The 6887-nt window shown below is 42.8% G+C and overlaps 1 protein-coding gene across 1 annotated transcript in view; it reads right to left on the bottom strand.

Moving 5' to 3' along the window:
* The window catches only part of MEGF10 (multiple EGF like domains 10), a 184901-nt gene extending 179068 nt beyond the window's left edge, over positions 1 to 5833 (bottom strand). The window contains exon 1 of the mRNA XM_042250276.2: positions 5105 to 5833. The gene's annotated coding sequence lies outside the window, so the exon portion shown is untranslated. The remainder of the gene's footprint in view (positions 1 to 5104) is intronic.
* Between the last annotated feature and the right edge of the window lie 1054 nt (positions 5834 to 6887).

Raw genomic sequence — 6887 nt, forward strand, 5'->3', positions numbered from 1 at the left:
ATCATTGGAAATGAAACCAGAGGAAATCACTAGTAATGAACATCCATAATGACAGGATATATTATCACATTCACACTTTCCAGACTGGCTAATGGCACAAAGTATACGTCATCAAATAGAAGCCACACGGTGACCTGCAGTTTTACAAATAAAGTTGTATCAAGGAGAATAACACTGGTTTGCATCTTAGTTTTTCCTGATAGTATAAGAAATCCTTTTTTTAAGTTCTATAAATTCATCTTCTGCAAAAACTATTTTGAAAAGGAGAATGATTATAGTGAAAAATAATCTTAAATTGGGAAGAAAAGGGAGTCCAGAGATAAATATAAAATCTTGGGAAATTCAGAGAGCAGGAATAAATGAATGAGTAAGTAAATAAAGAGATTAGGAGATCAGTTAAGAGACTTACAAAAGTACAGCAGATGCGAGCTTAAATTAAGGTAGAAAAAGTTGATACTGGAAATAATTGAAAAAGACTAATCAACAGAAGGCAGCGAATCTCATTTTAATTCTTAAAGCTAAGTTAATATTTTTAATGAAATACTGGGTACACATCCTTGAGAAAATGAGAGCCAAGATAGATCTTAATATTGCTTTGCTTGAAATCCAAACAATCTGGACATTTGTACTTAATTCATCGATGCTCCTACCTTCCTGCTCTATGTCACTGGAAATCTCTTACATCAACCTATGAATGAACGTTGCTTTGTTGTTTATTTTATGGTGGTGCTGCCCATGAGCTAAAAGTTCGATTTTTGAAGCATCATCATCTTTGTCATTACCCTGCAACTTGTGCATTTGTTAAAATAGTATTACATATTTCCATTATTACAAAACAATGGGTGGGAAATAAAAAAATTAAAAGCATAATCATAATTATAAGAAGACTCTGTCTCATAAACTTAATATGTGAAATGAAGATGGAAATTATTAGGCATGCCCCAAATGGCAAATCTTTAGTCTGAATCAGATACTTATTTAATTTGAACAAGTTAACTGGGACTCAAACAGGAGGAAATATCAAAATTATAGAGCACTTAATAAAGAAAAAGAAGAAAACACTGAATAGTGTGTCTTTGACTATTGGAAAAGACTCTGATGCTGGGAGGGATTGGAGGCAGGAGGAGAAGGGGATGACCGAGGATGACATGGCTGGATGGCATCACTGACTCGATGGACGTGAGTCTGAGTGAACTCCGGGAGTTGGTGATGGACAGGGAGGCCTGGCGTGCTGTGATTCATGGGGTCGCAAAGAGTCAGACACGACTGAGAGACTGAACTGAACTAAAGTGGCAAGATGTAATTAAAAATTTATAATCTGCTTTTCTCTCTAGGCCCAGCATCCCCTATAACATGTAAGATTTTGTACAACCTTTGAACCTGTTTTTAGGACTGCATCCTACTCTACTTAGGTAGGAAAAACAATATTGAATGAGTCACCCTGTTTCTGATCAAATATAAAAACAAATGGAAAGGTGTTCTATAAATTAAAAAGCACAGGGTAAACCACTACAGTGCCCTGACATTCACAACCAAAACTATCCCAGAAGTATGATAAATTCAGCTCTTGAATCATAATACGAATATAGTTTTGAACTTACAACATTAGTTCAGGGGCATCTGGTGTTTCATAAGTCTTCTTAGGATATTCTATCTTGTCCTTTTTCCACTCTATGTTATTACCTTTGTAGACTCTGTCTAGCCAAATTGTAAATTCTTGAATGGCTTGTCCACAGTCCTAAGTATGTACTTAGTGACTAACCCAAACACTTGGTGTGTCAATAAAAAGTTAAATGCGTTCATTCATTCATTCTTCCTCCACATTCTTTAGGTATTTTTTAGGTAATTACCATGTGCCCGTCATTTGGATAGAGGCTCAGAATAAGGAATGATAAACTCACCAATCAGTTGGAAAATAATTCAGGTAACAGAGTTGACACAGCAGGAGAGATGCTATATTAAAATTATCCACAAAGCAGAATATGAATCACATGAGATACCACTGTTTATGTAAAATAACTAGGAAAAGCTTCACAGGAAACATCTTAATTAAACTGCTTCTTGAAGGATGAGTAGGTAGTAAGAAGCTAGTTAGACCAAAAAGAGGAGCAAAGACATTTTCTGCAGAGGGGAAAGCATACACAGCCATGTCAGCGAGGAGTGAATGAGGCAATGCATTCTTTAAGAAATAGTAACAAGATCATCAATGGGGCTGAAAGGCTGAAGAACAGGGTAGCAGAGAAGTAACCCTAAGAAGATGATGCAAAGTTGGTCTTATGTATGGTATTAAGAGGTTAGGCTTTATGCCATAAGTCAGTATTTCTCCAAATGTGATGTGAGGTCACCTCTACCAGATTCATTTGGGGATCTGCTCAAATGCAGATTTCTGGCCCTTATGTGTGGGGTGAAGCTCTAGAATCTGCATTTTTCAATAAGTACCCAGGTGACACTGACGACACCATCTGAGGAGCTGCCAAAGATTATTAAATATGGGAATGACACAATCAGATGTGTATTTTACAAATACGCTATTAAACAATCATGAGGAAAGTAAATCCGTGTTTGCTAAATGAGCACGTGCAAACTTGGGTTAGCATTAGAACCATCTGGGGAGCTTGTAAAACTGCAGACTTTTCACATCTCACCCAGGACTTCGTGCACCTGAATCCAAGTGGAGGGAGCAAGGATTTATATTCGGTAGAAATACATGAAATCACAATTTTACCGGGGTGAAAAATAGTCAAATTTTAGCAGTTTCTCACAGATCCACCTCATACTTTTAACAAGTCCTCCTCTATGTTTTTGATATACATCTGAGAATAGCTGATGAAATACAAGCAGAGTCAAATGCTTTTCTTTTTTTATTAGCAGTGTCATTATTCACTTTGACTGACATGGAATGAAGTGACACAACTTATGAAACTAAAGCAAATGTTAAAAAAAAAAAAAGGATATTCAAAAAACAACCATCAATGAACCAATGAATCAACCAATGAACTAAGGCAGCTAATTTAAGGATGTTAGAGCCAAAGGAACACCAGAGATGACACAGTTCTTTCCCTACCTCCCCACACATGATGAAGCTGATGGGAAAAGCGCCCTGCTAGAGATTATACTGCATATTTTGTTCAATCCCGCAGCGATCAGGCTCTTCATTTTAACAGGTATTGAAATCATCAGAGCTAAAAAGTGTTGGGGACTTAATTTATAGAGCAATAATGCCACATGAAGTTCTAAACCTGTGGGGGGGGAGGGGGTAGGCATAAAGCAAATACTTCTGCATTTCCATTTCTAAAATGAAGCACACAAATTTAAATAATATAGAACCTAGAACAGTGCTTGGACTGTAATAGATGCTTGATAAATATTTCTTGAACAAGTGATTTGAACTCTTAAAAAAACAGGTTTAAGGAGACATAGTAATGCAACAAGTTTCTAAGGCACTATAGTTTACAGGTTGTAAACTGAGTGTAGACTTCCCACCTGCTAACCTGTCCCAAGCACCTTTTGACACTTGACCATGACCCGTCCTCTACCAATCCCAGCCCTGCAATTTGCACCTTTCCTCTAAACAAGCCCCAGCAGGAAGCAATACAAAGACCATGTCGGAGCAAAGTTTGACAATGCATCACATTCTAGGTGGGAATGAAGCCTACCTGAGCACAGTTTTCAAAGCTCATCCAAACAGAAAGAATGGCTAACACTGATAACTAACAAAAACTATATCATCACAATACGAGTTAACGCTGTTAGAATAATAATGATGATGATGCTAATAACAGCTAATATGTGCTTACTATAGCCAGGCATGTTAGCATTCCACACACATGTTAACTTATTTAATCCTTTGAACTACCCTCTGGTATAGCATTGTTATTTTTCTGACTTTGCAGCTGAGGAGAGAAAGATTAAGTAATACCCCAAATCATACAACCGGATAGTGGCAGAGTTAGCAGTTTCCCCCAGGTCCCCTGGTCCCAGAGCATCCCCTCTGTTGAACACTATGACCTCAGAGTAGAACAGCAAAAAGTACCCTGCAAGCTGACCTCTTCAGAAAAATGATCTGGTCCTAGTCTTTTCATCCATAAGAAGTGAAACATCACATACAGTGAAGACCATACACAACGTGAGGCTCAGAATATAAAGGAGAAAGGCCAGGAAAGCCCAGTTTAGGAATAATAAAATCTCGAACTTTAACTCTCCCTGAAGAATTTGGATTCTCCTGTGGGGATATTTTCTAAAGAAGTATCAAAGATGTCACTACATTTCATTTACGCAGTGGTATCACTCATTTCCAGAAAGAAAGACAAAATACTTTCGTAAACCAGGACTAAAAGTCCTAGATCCAAGGAATTAAAAAGACCAACAGGAGACAGATCTTTCCATGGTAACTATACTGGAGGAGGAAATGGCATCCCACTCCGGTATTCTTGTCTGCAGAACCCCATAGACAGAGGAGCCTGGCGGGCTACCGTCCATGGAGTGGCAAAAGAGTCGGACACGACTGAGCGACTAATACTTTCACACAGGGCTGGAAGAACCGCCCTTCCCAACATCCCCTGAGGTACCAGGTATTCAAACAGGTAACAGACGCCTCCAGTCACCCAGCCTGTGATCCTGATGCCCCCTAAGAGACCGTGAGAACACAGGAGGAGGGAACATCCCAGTCTGACCGCACAATCTGAATAACAAGTCCTGGAGAAAGAGAAGTTTAGAAAACAAGATCCCAGAGGAGAAGCAAAGTGGACCAGACAGCAAGGACCCCGCCAAAACTGTTTCATTCCCAGTCTCCCCAAATCTGCCTACACACATCTACGACACTGGTCAACAGAGAATCAACACAAACAAGGAAACACAAGGGCAGAAATTATGCAGAGCAAGATGGGGCATCTCACGAAAAATACTCCAAGAAGTTCTACCCAGCTCCCAGTACAAGACCAAATCCAAACACTAACAATAAACCCTTGAAACCAGTAAACAAGCCAGACCGAGCCCATCTCGCCCCACCTCACGGGGCACCCGGGGTATCCTGGCTAAGGAAAGTCTGCCCCCCATTCCGGCCAAGGTCCAGAGGCTGCCAGAAGGGAGTTTGCCCAACTCTTACCCGAGATCCTGAGATTCACAGCGCAACACTTTCCCCCGGGTTTTCACGCAGCGCCAGTGGAGAAACAGAATCTGTTCCAAAAGGCGCAGTTCGGTTCCGAGCAGAGTCCCCAAAAGAGCGATACTTCGGAGCCTTGGTTCAGGCTTAGAGGCTCGGGAAAGAAGACGGGTCTCCGTGAGTTTCCGGACCCCCGGTTTCGCGCACCGAGAAAGTACTCGCTGCAAACTTGAGTCGGGTTTTCTCCGTCTGGCCCGAGATGCTGAAGGAGGAGGGGAGTAACCCGAGCCCGGCGCTGGATGCGAGCAGTTGCCGCTGCTGCAGCTGCTGCCGCCGGGACAGAGACGACTGGGGGGCGGGCGCGGGGGCGGGGGTCGCTGGGCGCGGCGGGCAGTCCCTAGTGTGACCTGCAGGATCCTCCCGGCCCAGTTCCTGTGCCCCGATCACGGGCTGTCCCTGTCCTGAGCGGCTTCCACCGCCCGGAGAGACTCCGCCAATAGTCTGGCTACTAAACTGGCACACCTTGGGGTTACCTCGTGGGATTTACCAAGGAGTAGCGGAGAGAGTGCCCGTCTGAGTCTCAATTCACTCTCAGGGCCCCAGTGTCAAAGTCCCCATAGGTGTTCTGGAGCCCCTGTGAAGACTGGGGGGAGTGGGGACAGCACCCGAGCAACCAGCAGGAGTGGATGGCACGTCCCCAGCGGTGCCAGGGAGCGAGCGCAACCGCGGGACAGAGAAGGGAGGAGTGACCTCGCAGTACAAAAGTGTGCGCTGCAGCAACAAAGTGGTTGGAGAGGTGGGGCGTGGGGTGAGGGAGTCCTACGGAGGCGGAGCGGAGAGACAACTCCACGGGCCAGCAGCAAAATCCCTCCAGGCCAACTAAGACTTCCCGGGCGGAGATTTCTTGGGGAATGGCTCCCTCTGCCGACTCTCCAGGGAGACCCCAGGAGACCCAAAGACGGAAAGCGATAAGGATGAAAAGGCTTTTCCCTATCTGCGTATTTGGGGAGACATAAATTTTGGAATCTCCTTCTCTGATCACCATCTTCTTTCTTAGGAAACAATTAACCTACATGAGAACGACCTGAGAAGATACACACTTCTTATCCATGGAAAGTTGTTAGTTTTTTTTTTTTTTTTCAATATTAAGCTGAATTCTATCCTCCCCACTCCCCAAAAGACTTGTGCTCCATTTTCACACCAGATGAGCCACTCCTGTTCCTTACATTAATATAAACTCTTTCTTTTTAGAGAGACCTCAAATGCATATGTGACCTCAGTCAGTAACAGTACAGGGCAAACAGTCCATGCTCAAAGTTATACTTGAATGGAATGAATGAGCATGTATATTTGAAGCCCCTCACTATTCTCCTTGGTCACCCCTGGAAATAAACAGCGGAAGACTGTTTCTGATTGTTTGTTTACCAGATAACATCACCCTTTCTTCTGGTTAACAGTACCTTCCTTCCTTTTTCTTGAAGGACCACCCCTGCCACATTTAGGGCATTCTGGATGGGAAGGTCATTCAGGATGGTCCGGCTTTTCTGAGTCCAAGAATGGGCACCTGCTAAGCTAGTCCCCTTAGACCTTCTCTTCCAGGAATACTAACGCTGACCAGAGCGGCACAGGTGGAATAAATCTAGTGCTGATTGATCCATATGACAGTGTTCTGGAGACTGACCTTTAGGTCATGTCATTTATACCCCAAAGCTCCCTGTTTTATACTTTATGAAACCTGGTTACTTCACTTCCTTTGATTTTTTAATTAACTTTATTGACATATGAT

The sequence above is a fragment of the Ovis aries genome, chromosome 5, assembly GCF_016772045.2.
Source record: "Ovis aries strain OAR_USU_Benz2616 breed Rambouillet chromosome 5, ARS-UI_Ramb_v3.0, whole genome shotgun sequence".
Lineage (NCBI taxonomy): Eukaryota > Metazoa > Chordata > Mammalia > Artiodactyla > Bovidae > Ovis > Ovis aries.